Here is a 17957-nt window from a genome sequence, read left to right on the forward strand (position 1 = left end):
CTTGGCTCATACAAGAATAATGGCCAGGTTTGCCAAGGCATATATGGGTGCATCACATAGTTCAGGTGAGATGCAACAGGATGCTGTTCCTTACTAGAAGCAACAGAGATTCTCACCTCATCACATGCTCCCTCCCTCAAAGGTGGAGGTAGCTCAGTACATAACAATTCTCAGGTTCAACTTTTGAAACCAAAATATGGCCTTTAAAAGTACTGGCAGAGAGATGTACTTTCCTCACAGAAACATCTTGCTATGGGGGCTGAGGAAGGAAACTGAGCCTACTAACCATTAATACACGCAAAAAATGGGCAGAGGTTCTCAAAAGCAAACATCTGATGTTTTACAACAACAAAATAAAGGCAAGCAAGCAAAAATCCTGCCTCTAGAGCTGACATAGACATGCCAGTAGATCTATTCTTAATTGCTTCAGCTGTTGCCTAAACTGGAAAAGTGGCAATTTAGTCAAATGGGGAAAAAAGAGCCTGGGTTGTCTCTTCACTGCATGCTCCTTGTCAAGAAGCATTTGCAGGTACTAAAGACTTCAAGGCTAGCAGTGGGAAAAATAAAGTTTCTCGGATTTTAGGTTTCTTTTTTGGGTTACAGGTTCTCTGAGGTAGATGGTTTCATCCTGACCGTATTCTAATGTACAAATCTCTTGGGATGTTTGTAAGAAATTAGTTGTTTAGTCTCAATACCCAAAGATCGTGAAATTGAGAAAAGGGATTAATTTCAGAAAAAGAACGTGCCATACTATTAGAACTGAAAAGTTTCATTACCCAAAATGGAAATGAAACTCCACTCTTCAACAATGCTCGGTTTCTTTTCAACAGCTACTTGTGGGTAGGGGTGAAATAAAAATAATATTGCTGAATTCCTCTATCTTTCACCAGCTACAGTGACATATGTCATCATACCATGTTAGCAACACTTCCAAGTATAGATGCAGTACACTCCTCTAGAGAAGCATAACCCTCACTTTTCCTCTAAGCAAATACATACTTGCAGAATTTTTTTCCCATGATAGCAAGCACCTTGCATACATATGGCTTCCCTCAGCAAAAGTTTGACATGCTGACCTGGCTCTGTTCCCACACAGGATGGAGAATGAGCCGTGCCGACAACATCCACCTTCACAGTAAAACCACCTGTTTCTCAGCAAGGCTTATCATCTCCGTCTCGGTTGTGCTAACACCTTTTACACATCTATGCCAATACCAGAACAATTAGTTCAATTCCAAAAAGTAAAAATTAATCATATCCCAACTGAATACATTTGTACTTTCATGCTGAATACAAAGCAGAAAGTTTCACGTGCAGAGCAAATTCTACTCTCCACTGTTTGATGCCAGCGAGAATGCGTGCTGCAGCTTCACAGTTCTTCAGAAAACCTTGTCCATCACAGCAACAAGAAAAAAATTAATAATTCTTGGATGGATTTTATTTTTTAGCCTGCACTTTAACTGAACAATAAATCATTTAAATTCCATTGCAGGAACAAGAGGAAACATCAGTCAAAGCTCACTTGACATGCTCATCACCTACTTAATGTCAAATCAAAACATTTTGCTTTGTTCTTCAGATTATGAAACCTGAGGACAAATTACCACAGCAAAGTCAGACTCTGCGTGTTAAAAACCAGGTCAATTTTGATGTGGTGTTTTTTTTACTACGATTATCAAATGATTATAGTTCTGCAGGTATCAGAAACAGATTGAGAAACTCAGAGTTTAGATTGCCATTTAGAAATCATTTGGGAAAAAGCCTCTTGGATGGCATTTTCAAACCACTCACCAATTTCCTATGCCTACTCCACAGCTTTTTGTGGAACCCTCTACTAATCATGGGAGTTTCATCATTTTATTTAAATGAACAGCAAAGAAAAGTGTACTTGTTCATTTCTCCACAACTCATTTGTTCACCATTAACGCCTTGTAGGTAGTTGTAGCTTCTGAGTACATCTGCATTTCTAGACCCCAGGCTTACTCCTTGCCCTAAACAGTGTAAAACTCGGTTCAAATTCAGAGTGGCTAGAAATCAGAGTAGGTTCCCGTGTGGATGTCTCCCGAAAACTGTGAAGTTCAGCTCTGATGTCGGCACTTTAAGCTAGTCTCACTAGCAAATGTAAAACCAGACAGAGGAAAAGCAAAGGAATTTCATTCGCTTCAAAGCTTGTCTGAAGTTTAAGCTACAGCTAAGCATTTTACGGATGTCTGTCTGTTACTTGTCAAGCAAATGGAAGTAAAATTGAAAAAAAACACAGCTATTTTTTTAATACTAATAAATTTCAAGATACTACACAAATGAGGACGGTATCATTACACTGGCTTTACATACTAACTCCCCCACCCCCTTTGTTTTAAACCAGAAATCATTCTATAGGCCACTGGCAGAACCAAGAACATAATCAAGATCTATATAATCAAGATTTATATAAGGTTTCTGTGGCATTATACAAACAGAATCCATCTAAATAATTTCATCCACATGCAACATTTTTTCCCCAAGTTGCTTTCCTCACAAGTATCACTGCAGTATCTCTGGACTTTTATTCCCTAAGGCATGTCTAAATTAAATTTCCAAATTAAATCTTCCTTGATTTACTATGGGAAAATATAACAGCATTACACCAGAGCAGCTCAGCAAAAAGGACAGTGTGATATATCATAAATTGCAGTGCTTAGCCAGAGAATTGGGCCATCAGAGAAAAATATATCCAAAAAGTAACTGAACTTCAGTTGCACACATAGGAACCAGAGGAGCATTTACAAGTTGAAAGCGTTTGCTCTCAGTTTGAAGAGTGTTTTTCTCTCCTGTGTTAAGCCTAACTTTTCTGCCAAAGCAAACAGGCAAAAAATGGTATTAAACATTTCTCACCAAGAGGTTCATAACCATGAAATATGAATACAAAGTGAGTACAAAGTGATGGCAAATGTGATGAAGGTCAAAACAGTGTAGGATTTGATCCATTCTAGGGTTTCATTTCCTTAATCAAATTTTGGACACCCAGCTCCTTGGTAGCTTCTCTGCAAACAACAGATTTCTGCCATTTGGGGTTTTGTTTTTAAACCTTTTTACCAATATACTAAGTGGGCAATCACCAGTAAAACACAGATTACAAATAGAAAAGACTCCTCCTTGAAGACCCATTTAAGGCAGAACAGCAGTGTGATGTGATCTGCTTTACCAACGCTCTATTTCCACAGGACACCAAGAGTCTAGGGGAAAACACAAATTAATTCAGGTATCATTTTCAAGCTCATTCCTCTTCTTGTGGAAAAATGTATGTGGCAGAGAAACAAACAGTTACATGCTTCTGAGCATATTCAATGAGACCCGTTGACACAACAGCGCTGCGGAGGCCATCCAGGCCCATTTATTCTGAGTGATTTCCATAAGCTATTGTGCCTGCATCTGCAGGCATTTGACTCAATCGCTTTCAGAGGCAGCTCAGTTTTCCAGACCTTTTATTTTCCATTCTGCCTCCATAAATGTTTTGGTTTTGTTTTTCACTATTTTCAATTTTATTACGTCTTCCTGTGAAGAATTCCCTTTGGATCACTTTGTAAAGAACATAACAGTCCAGAGGGAACCTAGAGCAACAATTTCCATGGGGATCCGTCTCATGAAGGCAGCTAACTTATCCATAAATATTAATCACTGCCCTATCTAAGGAATAAGCCAAGGTAAGAGAAGTCTTCCTGTAACATTTTAAGAAGTCGAACGCTCGTCACATACACTGAAACAATACGTTTTTCAACTTTTTTCTGGAAGCGCCAAGCATGCTGCTTCTGCAAGACTCGGGCACTGCTGGGCTAACAGTCTCAGGTATTTGTACCAATAGCCATAATGTATTGTTTAAATGCCTCGTAGACCCTATGTCATTTATCTGCAGAATCCCAAAGGGGCAGGGAGACATTCTCATTCTGCCGAGGACACAGATGCATACAACTGTTTTCCAGGTATTGACACATGCTGAAGAAAAAACTCTCGTATTTCAAGGTATAACACTGCTTCCCGCAGAGTTATTTACTTTAATTTGATCATATATGCCCTTCTGCAAGTGGGTGTCAAACCCAAAACAATTTTATCATCTTGAAAAAAATAATCCAATAAAATTGAGAAAGAAAATCAAACACCTGTGAAGATGCAGCAGGATTCACGAGCAAAGAGACAGATTACTATTGTCTCCCTCACTTTAAATCCAGAAACAAACTGCACAGCTATGTCAGCACAGCATTTCACTGCACCTAATAACCTGTGACGCTACATTGCTTTCAGGCCCAAGAAAAATCTCTTAGCACGGCACCATCCCATGCCCTCTGGGTGTGGGAGCTCAGGCAAAATGAAGGCCAATCTCTGCTGTCTTCCACTGCATGGCAAGTGGAACACGAGCTCTCTTCCACCATACAGATCAGTCTTAGCACAGCAGAGATGTGTAGAAAAACCCTAGATTAAGCATGATAGCAACTAAAATATACATCTCTAACAACAGAGCCTTGCACAATGAAAAAATGGCACTTGCACCCAGTCCGTTCACTGCCCTGTGAGAGGCAGAAGACAGTTTCAAAACATTCTTTTGACAGATGCTCTGTGACAATTAACCAAGGTCTTAATTGGCCTAAGAGTTTAATTTCTCAAACTACGTTCTCTCAGTCTTCAACTTGAAAAAGGATTGCAAGGCAGACTGTGGGTCACTCGAATCACTGCTGATCGGGCCAGAGGGGATCTCTTCCCATGTTCTGGGCTGCAGCTAAAGCAGAGCAGAAAAATGAAATGTGCTGGGGGATTAGCATCCTGGAACAGCAATATGCTTGCTCTCAGAAAGGCAGATAACCACAGGTGATGAAGCATCTGTGAACCACATTTCATGTCTCTGCAGAAAATCAGTGATAATTCTCACATCCCTAAAACAGACAAACCTAAAATGCCCCGAGTTCTGCAAGTGAAAGGTGTTAAGTACATTATTATTGTTATTTGTAGCCATCAATCAGCCACATTTCAGCAGCACTAAAAATCCAGTCAAAGAAGCTCTCAGCAGAATTGCTCCAGAACAGGTCAGGCTGCATAATGAGTATTCTCGATTTCAGGACCCGTTGGCTGATACAGTGTGTACCAGTCCTAGCTCAGCACGCTGCTCCACTAATGCTTCCTCATGTACCCAATTATACTCTTGTATTTGTTAATGTTACATGAGAAATCTTTACAATTACAGTAAATCACCCCCTATGAATCCCGGAGCTAAAATTTTCTAATGAACATTCATTATAGCAAAAAATATCTCCTCAAACAAAACCATGGGAAAAAACCCACAGTTTTATGACACACAAAATTCTGGCTTACACTATCTGTTTAGTGTACTTTGTTTAGTAGAGTTAGCTCAAGATGCAGCTCATGCATACACAAACAGTCCATGTTTTAGATTCCATCCAATCAACTGGTAACTGGAAAATTAAACAGTGTCACTAAGATTTTGGTTTCATTATACAAGCCAAAATATTTTGTCTGAGCTCAAAGAATGTTTGGCACATCCTCTGGTCAGAAGCAGCTCTGGCAAGGATGGACCCCTCAGCTGTACAACACCGCATGCAGCTGGACAACACCGAGGAGCCAGAATCTAACACCCGCCACTTCAGACATGAGTAAGAGGCAGCGCGGGTCAGTGGGAAGATCAACCTGGCCATTAGCAAACGTCACGACAAATTTAGCTGGCAGTGCTTGTGGCTGAAGCGAGCCATGGGGAAAGAATTTATTTTGGTGCTTTAAATCTTACCTGTAAACCCAAGACCTGTATTAAGCACTAGAACACATTTAGGTAAAAACCATACCATGTTCTATCAAACCAGCAGGATACTAACTGAAGAGTACAGGCTAGTATGGGGATAACTGGGCATTGTTGCTGTGGGGATGGTGAGAACTCCCAAACACATTTTCTTCCAGCTACCGCGAATAACTGCAATTGTGAATCACCTGACACACAAGAAAACAAATAAAGAATGTCAGTAGAACAAATAATTACATGTGTGATGACTTGAAGCAGCTGGGAAGTCCCTTGGGTGATCTGAAGACTGCTTTGGGGAACCTTGACTTGGGAAAAGTGTACTATGTATTTAAAAATCACGCAAGACTCATGAACTTGGCTAACATCTGCTTCCTCATGCCTGGAGGGTCTATGAGCAAACACAATACCAGAAATTGAGACAAATCCTGTGATTTCAGTCATACAGAAAACAGAAGTTGTAATATGGACATGAACTCGTGATTAAAGTAACCCAAGTCAAAGTCAGAAACAATCTGTCCTTCCTACTTCCTCAGTCTTAAACCAATTTAATTAATAAAATGGTAACAAGACTGACAAATTATTCAACAATTTGACATCAGTGAAGGCCACGCTTCCCACCGCTCAGCAGGGCTGTATTAAGTGGGATCATGCCACCTTCAGGCAAATTGGTGACCTACTCCCTCAGCGCTACTCATTGCAATTTCCAATACTGAATATTACAGTGAGTGAGGTTTATTAGGTTACAGGAGAGAAAAGCAAGGTCTTTAGAAGCTGTTCATTCCGTAGGAGAGAGAATCAAGACCTTTACAAATAGTGGTAGTAAAGTCAGCGAACAGCTCAATTACTGCGTCTGCTGGTACTGAAAACAAATATATGTGCCGGAGGCACAAAGAACAGCAGCAGTGGTACGTAAATGAAGACATTAATTCCAATGCATAATGAAATTCAGATGGAGTTACATATTACAACCACACGAAAACTAAACAAGGAGTTCACTGCAGGCAGCGCAGTGGCAGTGACAACCAAAAGGACTTCACCTCAGTTAGCAGCTCCCAGACAGGAGCTGCACCAAAGGCAGTGAGGGGGCATCACATGGCACCATTCCAAGGAGAAGCAGTTCCAAGTCACCTCAGTCCCAGCTGTGCTGACAACTCCTTGGATGACCTTGAGGGAACTGTCTCTTTATTCAGCAATGGTCATGTTGCATTACCTATTTCAAAGCCAGGCCTCCCCCTCCTCCCTTTGTATTTTTAGTTCAACCCAGAGTTGAAAATTTTCCTCATTTTAATCCTTAGCTTGAAAAACATTATAAGAAACACAGATGTTATTTTTCAGCTAATTTTCTCAGAAAACCATACAGGAGATGAGTAATACCAAACAGCGGTAGCTGCAAAAATAATAGACAGACTCTGGTGCACAGATTAATATATGAGTAAGGCAGCCTCCCTGCAGATAAATGTGGATTAGTGATAACTGATAATTCCTTATCACATTTACCTCTAAGTATCAAAAAATTGAGAAACAAAGAAAAGGGTCCAAAGAAAAGAGTGTGTAATGAGTGAATGGTGGGGACTAGGAAGACAAAAGGCAAGTCTCTGGGCTGCAAAACGGAAGAAGTCTTGGTACAAGAGTTTTTATCACAGATCTGCTCCCCATATTGCATCAAAACAATCTCATACAGCGGAGGAAGAGAGTGTGGGAGCAGGAGCCAAACCATGCTAGAAATTTGGCATGGGCCCTGGCTGCATAAAACAGATTTAAGGAGCAAGTTATCTGGTCTGATGTGTTTTCAAATAAATAACCCCTGAAGAGGTTTGCTAGGAGGTCTCCTAAGTTTGGACCACAAATCCTTCAAATTGGTTTTGAAATCTGAGCAAACCTGCATCCAGCTTGGCTGCAAACACAAAGGGCACTGAGCTTTAGACAGCTTTATGCCCCGAATCCATGCAAATTGTTACTTATGCCACAGAAACACTAAACAGCTTCAGGTGCCAACCACATCAGGCTGTACCCTGTCTAAACTCAGAGAACACACAAAACCAGCTGCTTCGCTCAGAGCTCTAAGGGGAATTTGCTGGGCTGCCTGTTAATAGGCAAAACAATCCTTTTACCTGTAAACATGTCTGACTTCCAGATCAAACGTACTACAGCAGGTAACACAGAATCTCATTACACCATTTCACTTTCTTTTTGAAGAGATATGCCAAGTGAAAACTGGCTTTGAAATCACAACTTTTGGGCAAGTCTGTGTAATAACTGCTCCTCGCTAGTTACCAACCATCTTTTCCATCCTGTACACTACTCTTTCCCAAGCTCAGTGTTTCATTACATGGAATGTTTGATGGTTGCATATGCAAAACACTGCTAGGAAAGAGTTTTCAATGAGATTCCCAATAGGCCCAAGTGCCCAAAATTTACAGATTCTACAGCCAAAGTTGAGAGCACACAAAACTCTTTGAAAGTTCAACAGAACATTTCATTCTGTGTCTCAGTACAGTCGTTTGCAGGAACTTGCGAGTGACTCAATACAGTCAGATTTGAGGAGCTGCAGGGAGAAAGAACTGGAGATGGCTCTGATCCTTAACAAGGATTGCAGTCCTATGGTTTCTTGTTAGGCTCGTGCCCGAGATGCATTATCTTTTGTAGTTACGATAAAGAAGCCAGGTTCTCAAAGAGCACAACGACAAAATGCTACATCATTATTCTACTGCAGCTGGGCTCAGAATAGGAATAAAATAAGACACCCTGTTTTTCCATGAATGGCAGGTTCTGTAAATTTACAGAGGGAAAAGAAAAAAGCTGTCTCAAAATGATTATGCAAATTTCCTTGGTGGCTTGGCAGGGGGCGGGGAATGACATTAAGGTCATTTTGTAAGACCTTGAATATTTTTAATCCAAAATATGTATCACATTTTAATCAAACCAGCTCTGTGCTATTTCTAGCCAAGTAATTTGCATTCTGGCTATGTCATGGGGGCAGTTATGAGTCAGCTAAGCTCTCTAATATAATAACTATCAGAAAATTGTCTTGCATTATTCATGTTAATTATGCTGAACCAAACACTGCGGACAAGAAAACATATTTTCCATTGCAATATTTTTTGCCTCGTAGAGATTTTAAGAATTGATTGGATCAAATTTCTTTCTCAAGATTAAACCTTCAGACAACAACGATGTCAAATATGCATGTGCCTTGGCAAACAACAGGAGCTCTGCCTCTGGATTTTTGTTACTTTCAGCTGGCATATCTACAGTGTATAGATTTAGTTTCTACATAAACTGCTAGAACAATAAAAAAAGTCCCAAATTAGCAGCACACTCAACATTCACAGATGCCTGGATCATTCAAAGAAAGTATCTGTTAACAGCAATGGTAGTTTTCCTGGCTTGCTTCCACTCCAGTCAGCCTAGAATTTGACTTAACATTTTAAAAAGCAACTCGCTTTCTCATGAGTAGCCTTGTTAAATATCCCATCCCACCCCGTAGCACAAATACAACACCTATAGCTGTTTCTGCTTCTGCAATTCAAACAAACATAACTAACACACAACAAGTTTCCATCATCTGCACTTGTAACACAATTTTACTGGGAAACTATCTGGAAAATATCCCCATAACACATCCTATACAAAACAGTCTGTATATCCGGCCATCCTTCCCGCACTGAGACCATGCTGTGCCAGCAGCCAATACCAAACCCAAAACTTCAAAAGCTGTTGGAAACCACCCCACTGCACACCAGTGTTTTGTCATTAATTGTTAGAAGCATGGGTACCATCAAAGTCAATCACTCCTCTCTACAGGTTTGTTTTGGTTTTGTTTTTTGAATAAACTCTTACCATTTGTTCATTTTGTTACATTTAACAGACAAATTAATTGAGCTCCCTTGGTTGCTTGCACTGCCAGAAACTCTCCTTCAAATTGCTAAAGAACACATTTATAGGAGTAACCCAGTCTCAGCAGCAGAACTGCAGCCAGTTCTTATGCAAGGCGACGTGTATTCTTGTTGTCAAAGCCTTATGAAAGCAACTTTCTGGAATGGCAAGGGAATTAATGGGCCAGTGAAGACATGGGAGGAGAAGCAAAGAAAGAAGCTGAGGGATTTAAACCCCCACCTTGACTTTCACAACTGTGACAAACCTCAATGAAGGAGTTAGCTAACAAACATTAAGGCACAGGGGCTGGGCTGGGGGAGCTGCTGTTAATTCCAGAACATTGAGAAGATTATGTACCTTTTTCACACCAATCTGTCAACAGAGTAAAATAATTAAAAGAAATTTATCAACATAAAGCCAGCCAGTTCACATCCATTTTGCTCCACAGATTCTCAACGGCTCTCTCGCACCCCATTATCGCTGTATCCTTGAGGATAACATAAAAGGCTATTAACTCCCCTTGTAGGTGGAGACCTGAACATAACCACTGGCAGATTTATGCTACTGCAAATACAGATGCTGGATCAAGTTAGAGTCTGTGATCAGTAAAACAGATTGATAGTCTGAGCACATTTAACCCTAAAGGGCAGAGTGATAATACTTATGTCTTTATTACAGTAATTTGAAAGGTATGTTTCAGATAATTACAACTGGAGGTTTTACATAATTATAACTCAAGTTTCTGCCAAGTTTATCAGGTGTGTGTGGATCCAGCAGGATAACATATAGGCAATCTGCAGAATTTGTACAAGAACACATGCCAAAGGACAGTGTCTCTAAGTACCTTCAAAGAAGTCAGAAGTTTTTTTGAACAGGACAAGGCAATAGAACACCTCCACTGTTTGCAAAAGAGACCATGTAAGAAATTGAAGAGATCTGTGGTTTAGACCTTCATTCCAGAAGCCTTTTAAGCATGTGTTTTCCCGTGGCTTTCACCAAGAAAACTTGCAAGAAACCAGCTCAGTGTATGAACTTGTCTCCAAATCAAGTTTTAATGAATGTCTGTTATTCTCATTTTTCAGAACAGGTTCTGCCAGGGACAGCACGCAATTCCAAGTGCAGCAAACCGGTATTTGTTTTTAAGAGATGCAAACTGAAGATAATAAAAGAACTTGACATATAAGAACAACTACACATGATTAAACTGACACAGGTACAGAAAACACAGTTGCCTGCTGCTATCTGTTAGCTTCTGCAAACACTTTTTTTTACCTCTACAGGAAATAATTGTACCCAAAGTGACATCAAATATTTAACAGTCGGACTTGCTGGTATTTTCTCCATTAATCACTGCAATTATCTAGCCAAGCATCATCAGGAGGAACCCCAAGTATTCACTAGGCTACATCCTTAATTATGTTTAGAAGAAAAACTTGAATGTTTGCAGAGAAAGTTGCCAAGGACATGCCTTCGACAGAGGCAATCTCTCTCCGAAGCACCTTCCAGCCATTAAGTGGTTTGTCACTGCCTTCATTATTTCCTTACTTTGTGGCTTGACCCTTGCTAGAGAACGACACAAGTTTATACCTGCTGTCCTTCTCTATGCACCATACATACCTGTATGCCAGGTGGGTTCACATGCGCACAAGACTTTGTGAGTCTGGCTATCAGCCAGCACAATTACCCCAGCAACAATATAGCAATTATCAGATCAACTATAGATGTAGTAATTCTTCTTAAGGACTTAAATAACCTTTTTACCAGCTAAATAAAAAAAGGTCAGCCAACGCCAATTAAATATAATGCTGTTTTGTACAAAGGCAAAAGATGAAGCAAGTCTATTAATGAGCTCACAAAATCAAAATTAATGGGTTTATGTAACAGATCCTATCAATTATTTTACAGTAAGCATGTCTGGCAGCATACAGCAAGTTACAAAGTCTGAAGTTTACCACGCTGCTGTGAGTTCAACCAAAGAAGCAGTTCAGCAAGCAGGGCATTAAACAAGGTACAAGGTCCTGCATGTGGCTCTAATACTGGAAAGCTGGGTGATTCAGAGAGCTGCTTCATCTTTGTGCTGCTGGTTCACATCTCAGCTCCAGTTTAATTGGCAAGAGTTGTTTCTTACTATACAGCACCATCCACAACGTGCACAAAAACTTCTGCTAAGGTTTCAAGCTCTAGTGATAAATGCTATTCAGAAAGGTGCCTGCACCAACAGATGACTATGAGAAGCAGCTTTCGCAAGTTGCTTTATATAAACGTCATCTAGAATTTCTGTGACACTGAAAAAAATGCCAAGAGGAGGATAATGACTGTGCCCATTTGAGTAGTGTCTTACAGCAGGAATTCAGAGTGCTTGATTCATTCATTAAGGCTCAATACGGTCCTTTAAGCAGGTATTTGGCTTTGTACACTGGAATAAGCTCAGACATGGCAAGGTGGACAGATCCATCTAATATCTGTGACAAAGGTGAACAAAAGAGCTTGAGAGGTCAGATGTCTGTTTGCCTACCTTGGGATAACATTGTGCCACTGAGAAACTCCAGGCCAGTTACAGCAAATACATTTCACTGGTACTGCTTGGAGAGCAGCAAGGTACTTGACATGAGGATGGCAAAGCAAGGTTTTTAATCATCAGCCACATTCCCTACAGTACAATACTGTATCAGTAGTGAATCCCCTAGATATTTCTAATTATATTAAGGCAAGCAATAAAAGAGTAAAGAATTCATACTCTGTTTTTTATGTAACTTCCCTTGCTAGACAAAATAAAACAACTTCTAGGCTTGTCTATAGTATTACATCCCTTCCCATCTGCCACAGGTTTCAAAGTACCTAAGACAGGCCTTAGCTCCAAAGGTCAAACACGTAAACTCTGACTCTACCATGGCCAACTTGGATTTAGATTTCCAAAGTCTGATCTGAATTCAATACTTTACTAGGCCTTTAACTTCCCACTCTTTAGAACTAGATTTTGAGAGCTCTTACATGTGTCAAGGTATGTCACAGGGATGCATACAGAAGAGCTCTTACAACTACTCTCCTTAGCATCCAAGTCACAGCACCTGCTAGTCTAAACCCATTAATCCACTTGGAAGCTGCTTCACAAGCATTCAAATAAGTAATAAAGATGATTATCAAAACTGCTGAAGAGCAGCATGAAATACCAGATTTCAGAGGAACTGAGATTTTTCCTCCTGCACAGGCTGAACTTCCACCCTCACTGATAAGTACGGGTGGGACACTGAGGGTGTGAAGCTGGGACCTGGAGACTCGCATGCAGTCTCCATCTCCAGTGAAGAGGATCGTCTGGGACCTCTGGCACAGCCACTCCAGCAGAAACACTCTTCCAGAGGTCCTCGTTTGTACAAGTTGACCCTGCTGCCCTGCAAACATATGTAAGTGGGGTTGCCTGATCTGTTTCGATTATTTGGGGGGGGGGGGGGGGGGGGGGGGGAGGAAATCTTGATTCCAAAAGGTTGCTTGATTTTTCAGTGAGATCTAACCCTCTTCAAAAAAGAGAAGATCTTGTCTAAAAGATGATAAATTTAATATAGGAAACTATGAATCAATCTTTGGATACTGATGGTAGTAAAAACTGGAAAAACAAAACTTATAAATCAGTTTTAATTCCCAAAGACCAAGTTCACTGCATCTATCTCGACTCATGGTTCTCTCTATAAATCTCTTTTGCTAAGAGCAATATCAGGTTTCCCAGAGGCATCATTACTGTTACAAGCTCCATTCTTAAGCTGATTTTGAGCCCCAAATTATTCAAATTTAGGAAGTAATTTTTAAAGTTTGCAGCTCAGTCTTTCAAATAACTAAAACAAAGCTTTAAACAAATTGGACTTGGACATCCAGCCCAAACATCCCATTTGTCTTTCTGAAAAATCTCAGACTTCCTTTTCCCTCCTCTATTTCCTTCTGTTGTTTACCAAGCAGAGAGTCACACTTCACCTAAATTATTTTCAACATATCTCTCACAGACCATAAGCATAGTTATATATACACCAACTAGAAATGAGGAAGCAGCCCAGAGCTTAGAGCCAAATCCCAGACTCACAGGTGTTTAAACCCAATGTTTATTTCTCCTTTTTAGTGGTGACACTCACAGCTGCAAAGTCTGTTTCAAGTCCTCACTATAGCTCTCCAGAAACAAAGTTTAAAGTGGTAGGCCAGGAATGAACATGAGCCAAGGAAAAAAAACTTATGGGATTTCATCTGAATCACATTTAATACTTACTCCACACCATGAACTCCCATCTATGAATGGTCTGATTTTGGCATCCAGCTTGCCCAGGAATCTCTACATCACTGTTCCCTGGGCCATTTTAAGATGTATGCTTCAGCCCAAAGCTCCCTGTGGTGTGAACTATTTATTTAGGTAATAAACTCTGAGGCAAAAGCCATCCCACATTTTAGAATTGTTTATCCAGCCATGCCCAGATGTGACAAACATGGAGATTCTACCAGAGTAATATGGCTAAATACTGGGAAAAATAATTTATATTTCATCCTACAGCCAAGTTCTCAACACAGTGGTGGCTGCCTTGGATGAACTGCAATGCAAAGTTTGCTTTCCAATCACAGCAAACTGAAAACATGTGGTTCTCCTTTTGGGCTACAACTGTGTAAGCACACAATCACTGTTGACAATGACTCTGGGCTGAAACACACACTCCTTTACCTTTCTGCTTTGCACTGGTTTGGCTGACTAGTTTGAGGACACTACAGTGAGCACTGCAGTGCACCTCTGTCCAGATGAAAATAAAAATAAAACCCAAAATGGTAGTTGTTTCTAAAGTACTGCAATTTGGAAAGCCCAACAGCATTTTCAAAAAGCAAACTTCATTGCAGGAGACAAAGATGAGATGTGACAATTACTGCAGAGCCATCCATCGCAAGGAGCGCTCAACAACCTAAAAATGTCAGCTCTCGTCATGTTCCTGACACCACTGGTGATTTTAATTGCCTTTCGTCCTTCTCAAGTGAATGATAGAAAGGACAGGTGGAATATTAGATTTTAAACCTCTGCAAGTTTAGTCCAACAAACATAAAACAAACGTAAAATCCTTGTCAAGCCCTTTGCAGCACAGTGAGGCTGTTGAAGAGCAACTTCACAAACACAGGGTCAAGAGGAAAATTTTTAATGGAACAGTTTTGTGCAAAACCTGTTGAAATCATGACACAGTCGGGTCTGTTATGCTTCCCAAACCTTAACCACTTGCACTGTTGTAAAACATGAACCAAAGAAAATGCTCTAAAAAACTTATTTGTGTAGCTTATCCCATCTATCACAAAATGCCATAGCATAAGACAGGGAATGGCAAAGGATAAAACAGTAGATATTGCTGTGGGAGAACAATATTCCCTGCTAAGACCCGAATGGAAGCAGAGACCTGGAGGTGGAACAAAGGTGCAAGCTGCATTAGACCTCTCATTAGGTCATTAAGGACAGCATAGATCCGCTTTAAACCAAACATCACTCTACAGCAATCAGAAGACGACAGGTCCATACTTTAAAACTCTGGAAAATCTCTTTCGGCCAAGGAGAAAAGCGATGTTTCCCTCATAGCTCCACAGAGAAAAGGAAAGAGCCCTTTCCTTAGATCCTTTTTTCACATCGACTTCAGCTTACTCCTTTCCTGACTCCTTCGATGGGTAATTGAAGTATTTTGAATAACAACAAAATGGGGTGTGCTAGACCCTGCAAGGCTCCTCCTCAAAAGATTTGGGAAATTTTCCTCTGTAATTTTTATTGGATCATTCTCTTATAGATAAGGAAAATGTTGTAACTTTTGATTCTTTGAATTATTAAACAATAGGGAGAACAGAAGGAAGATTCTTAAAACTATTCAAATTAACTGTTTTCATAACCATGATTTTTATTTTCCCCACTATCTACAACTTCAATATTTTCCAGCAAATTTCCAAATGTATTCAAACCTCTAAAGAAGGAATTTAAACATTTCCTGACAAAAAAGGTGCTTTCTGTTCTGAGATGACATATTCTTTAAGCTTCACAAAACCTAAGATTAACTTTAAATTTGCTGGTAGCATTTTGTAAATCCTTTGTATTGGTTGATTGCCTTGGGCGTCTGCACTCATATGATCATATTGCAGCATAGCTGTAATGCAGTAGGATTTGCATCTGCCCTCGTAGCACTAAACCTTTCCAGTTTTTGCCTGGAAAGAAGGTGTTCCTGCTTCAGTTCAGTGGTTCCTCCAGTGCTGTTGGTTCAGTCAGTCTGGCCTGTTACCCTAAACCACGGCATGAAGGCAAGCTCCGAGAACTAACCAACATGACCTGCAAGGACAGACGCCTGCACAGCACCCGGGAGGAGAGATGTGAACAAATTAAACCTGAAAGCTCTACAACTAAACCCAATAAAACCCATTTCCCCTTTCAAGATTTGCAGCCTGATCAAGGTAATGGAAAGCCTTCCACTGACTTCAGTGAGCTTGTGTCCAGCCTTGGGGCCTTTGTAGGTATTTTAGAAGAGGTTCTCACTGCCCCTGCCTCCCCTGAGTTACACAGGGCCCTGGGATGATTTATCCCAACAACCCAGCAGGCCAAAGGTGCTGGTTCTTGGAATCAATTCCCCTCAACCATCCCTCCTCAATCTGAAAAAGGAAAGTAGTAGCTGAACTTTTAGCAGCACATTATTACAATAGGAAATACCAGGCACAGTGTTTTAAGAGTAAATGATGTACCAAAGACCTGTTAACTATCACATTAGATTTTTGAATAGTCCTCAGGAGCTATTTTTGCCAGTTATCAGCCCTGCTTGCCACAAATTTTGCATAGCCTTCTTGAAAGGGAAGGACATCTGATGTTTTAGCATCATTTGGAAAGTTGAAATAGATTCAGCAGGTTCATATCTCAAATGTGAAGAGCCAGAATAATTCCCACAAAAGTATCCCACACCACACAGGCTTTTATTCCAAGTCACTATGCCCAAATCTGTCTAAACAGATGCATGTGTAATTCAAAAACCAAAAAATAAATACACCAAATCGGGGGGTGGGGGATGCACCATTCTACTGTACAAAATTATCTGGAAAAGGGGTAATTATGATCAGAAGAGGCTTGTGAATGGAAACTACTTCAGGGAATGCAGAGACATAAGTTTTAAAAGAAAGGTTGTTTTGTTAGTTCCCCCCCCAAATAATGTCTTCATCAAAGTTGGAAACTTCAGGGAATCTTTAGCCATTAACAACCTTCGCAAAGAAGGTTTCTACCCCTCAGGATATTTTGTCACACCAACAAATCTAGATGTAACTCATTGTAATTCCTTCCAAACAGAGCAGAAAAGCGCTATGAATCTATGGCATGAAGGAAATATTTGCAACAAAAACATGAATTAAACCCAGCCATGATATTTGGAAACAGCAATATGGTATCTACACAACTCTTCAAATCTCAGGAACTTTATCAAGCTGCAGGCGGCGCAGTCTGAAAGCATTCCTGACATGCTTTAAGGTGGGGCTTTATACCAACTTTCAAATATCAAGCTTGTTTTTCTTTCAATTTGAAATACAAACATTAGTTTTCCTTTTACAACTTTCTATAACTTCTTACTGGAAAAGCTATAGAGTATATTCAGCACTGAAGACTTCTCTGTCAATCAAACCTCAGATGGTTGTTAACAAATTAGTTTTCATAGTATTTGTACTAGAAAGTACTTGCATTTCCCAGCAAAACTAATAAAACAAATACTGCTTCTGATGGGTACTGGTGCTGAGCCAAGTGACTAACCATTGCTTTAAAAGAATACCTTTATCCCTGGGAGCTTGGACTGTGCTAGGACCCAGAGAATATGACAAATCCCCCCCTCCCCCTTTTTTTTTTTTTTTTTAAACAGAACTGGACTTCAAGAGGCTTTGACTAGAGGCTTACCTGCAGCACACACCCAGACTGTCCCATTGAAGGCAGAGTTGTAACGCAAGTTATTACAGCTATGTGTATGCAGTGTACATGCTGGCAGTGGATGACTCCCATCCTCTGAAGAATACAGTGGGACGCCTGACACTCGCTGTGCAATGGATCACATAGTCTGGGGATGAACATCTCATTTCCTTGGTGTTGACTACTAAAAACTGTAGCAACAGCTTGATTTCTTTTCCCTGTTTCTCTTCTACACACATGCCGAGAACTTCTCCAAAGTTACTCATGCAATATATTTGTAGAGGTTAATTCAGGACAAAAATCCCAGGAAGCAAATAGCACAGAAACTACCAACATATTCTCTTTTTTATTGTTTCTGACAATCAGTACTAAAATGTGTTGCTGCTA

General features: G+C 40.3%; 1 protein-coding gene across 1 annotated transcript in view; it reads right to left on the reverse strand.

Annotated features, from left to right (window-relative positions):
• Nucleotides 1–17584, reverse strand: part of LRRTM4 (leucine rich repeat transmembrane neuronal 4) — a 679501-nt gene extending 661917 nt beyond the window's left edge. Inside the window, exon 1 of the mRNA XM_075444811.1 lies at nt 17562–17584. The gene's annotated coding sequence lies outside the window, so the exon portion shown is untranslated. The remainder of the gene's footprint in view (nt 1–17561) is intronic.
• Between the last annotated feature and the right edge of the window lie 373 nt (nt 17585–17957).

Source organism: Opisthocomus hoazin, chromosome 28 (genome assembly GCF_030867145.1).
Source record: "Opisthocomus hoazin isolate bOpiHoa1 chromosome 28, bOpiHoa1.hap1, whole genome shotgun sequence".
NCBI classification, from domain to species: domain Eukaryota; kingdom Metazoa; phylum Chordata; class Aves; order Opisthocomiformes; family Opisthocomidae; genus Opisthocomus; species Opisthocomus hoazin.